The sequence below is a fragment of the Pygoscelis adeliae genome, unplaced genomic scaffold (genome assembly GCF_000699105.1).
Source record: "Pygoscelis adeliae isolate BGI_AS28 unplaced genomic scaffold, ASM69910v1 Scaffold320, whole genome shotgun sequence".
In the NCBI taxonomy this organism is placed as follows: domain Eukaryota; kingdom Metazoa; phylum Chordata; class Aves; order Sphenisciformes; family Spheniscidae; genus Pygoscelis; species Pygoscelis adeliae.
In genome coordinates, this window is record NW_008823967.1 from 839,789 (window position 1) to 842,600 (window position 2,812).

Genomic DNA, 2,812 nt, shown 5'->3' on the forward strand with positions numbered 1-2,812 from the left:
AATGAAGCATAAGCATACTTTTCAGCCAACCTGAGGTAAGTCAAGCACCAGGAGAGTGCATGAAACACTGCTGATGTCTCTGTAGCCATATAAAATTACTAGAAATACCACTTGGTCAACATTTACATAGACATGTAAATGCAAGATGCAGGAGCATGTTAAATTGTTTTTTTGGGGAAAAATTTAGAAATAAATCGTGCATACATTTTTATGGTATGAAGTTGTTAGTGCATTTGCTTTGCTTATTTATGTTTGATGTACACGACATACAGAACATTCATCTAGCAGATGCTGGCAAATCACTCAAACTTTCACATTAACAAAACATTTCTAGAAGAAGGGAAGGTCTATCTCTCCAGGAACTAATGAAACAAATATTACTTCTGCTGAAAGGTTTTGCTAGCTAGACTATTCTGTATCAAAACACCCCAAGCCCCAACCATGCTTCCACAGTAAGACTAGGAAATAACTGAGTGCTTGTGTCTACACATTACATACAGTTAAATAACCAAAAAGACATAGATGATTTTGTTGAAAATATATTGAAAAAGCCTTATTACTTGAATCTTACAGTATTCATCTGGCCTAGAAACACTTTATATTTTTAGAGCAGTCATCACAAAATTTGCTTCTAAATTGTTGGCAGTAATATATAAAAAGAAGCTGGTTTTGTTTGACTATCAGCAATTTAAACTGAAATGTAAAAGTGAAACTAGCAGCATTATAACCTTGTAAATTCCTTATGCCATTGTTATGTCTGCTACCTTTGGTTTCATTTCTTTACCACAGTTACATGTGAGTACAGTACCAGAACTCACAGCTACCAGCTTCTTCAGCTCATCTGTAAAAAAGTGTTGTGAAGGATTAGACAGCAGATCAAGGAAACTACCCCACACCAGTCCAGGAACCCTTACTCAATGTTATGCAATTCTTAAGGGGAAAAACGACTAATATCAATGGCTTTAAACTAAAGGTGGGTAGATTTAGACTAGATATAAGGAAGAAATTTTTTACGCTGAGGGTGGTGAAACACTGGCCCAGGTTTCCCAGAGAGGTGGTGGATGCGCCATCCCTGGAAACGTTCCAGGTCAGGCTGGATGGGGCTCTGAGCAACCTGATCTAGTTGAAGATGTCCCTGCTCATCGCAGGGGGTTGGACTAGATGACCTTTAGAGGTCCCTTCCAACATAAACTAGTCTATGTTTCTATGATTCTGTAAGATTGAATTCCCTTGGCAACATGAGGAAGGCTCCAGGGACATTGGTAACATTCCTTGGACAAAGGAATTTTTTCTGTGGTGGATATGGCAACAGCATACAGTCTGACTTGGTCAATTACCCCTGCAACAGTTTCACTATACAAATCCATTTTCACACAGATTGTTCAACCATATTTACTAATACAAATGTTTTCAGTCAATCAGTTTTGATTAAACAAATCTGTTTTTACAAACTGCCTAGAAATCTACTTAACATTTCCATCAAAAGGAATACAGTATAATTTATTTTCTAGTTTTCAATATTCTGGAGATTTCCTTATTATTGTATTAAAACGTTTTTGCTAAGTAGTAGCATACCTGGGTTTCCTAGTCATTGAGACAAACACTCCTCCTTACCCCAAGAAAATTCAATACAAAACTAGGTTAAGCAAATGGAAAATGATTATATGAACATAGAAGGAAAGATCAGTGTGTGATATATATATATAAAAATATGAGTACTATTTATCTTTAATAGTGGGTTTATGTTATAAGTAGCAGAAAACAGTTCTACAATACAGCATTCAAATTTATAATTCAATGTAGAGGACTTAAAATTTGGGGAATTTTAAGAAAGAACTGAAGACACCGATTTATTATTTTGAGGAAAAGTGTTACTACTGCTTTTTTGTAATGAACGCAAAGGGTACTTTAGCCTGACAGCCCTTCCTTTGTTTCAGTGCAAGGTCTGCCTGTAGCAGGGAAACAAAACCTAGTTTATGATCTTACTGGCATCACGGAGACATGGTGGGATGGCTCCTATGATTGGAGTGTTGGGATGGAAGGGTACAGGCTCTTTAGGAAGGACAGGCAGGGGAGATGAGGCAGGGGTGTCACTGTCTACGTCAGTGACCAGCTGGAGTGCATGGAGCTCTGCCTGGGGATGGATGAGGAGCCGACCGAGAGCTTGTGGGTCAGGATTAAAGGGAGGGCAGGGACTGGTGACATTACAGTGGGGGTCTGCTACAGGTCACCCGACCAGGATGAGGCCCTCTATAGACAGATAGGAGCAGCCTCACATTCACAAGCCCTGGTCCTCATGGGGGACTTCAACCACCCCGACATCTGTTGGAGGGACAACACGGCAGGGCATAAGCAATCCGAGAGGTTCCTGGAATGCGTCGATGATAACTTCCTTCTCCAAGTGATAGAGGAGCCAACAAGGAGAGGTGCTATGCTGGACTTTGTTCTCACCAACAAGGAGGGGCTGATGGGGAATGTGAAGCTCAAGGGCAGCCTTGGCTGCAGCAACCATGAAATGGTGGAGTTCAAGATCCTTAGGGCACTGAGGAGCCCAGCAAGCTCACTCCCCTGAACTTCAGGAGAGCAGACTTTGGCCTCCTCAGGGATCTGCTTGGTAGAGTGCCATGGGACAAAGCCCTGGAGGGAAGAGGGGCCCAATAAAGCTGGGTAATATTCAAGGATCACCTCCTTCAAGCTCAGGAGTGATGCACCCAACAAAGAGGAAGTCAGGCAAAAACACCAGGAGGCCTGCATGGATGAACAAGGAGCTCCTGGACAAACTCAAACACAAAAAGGAAGCCTACAGAGGGTG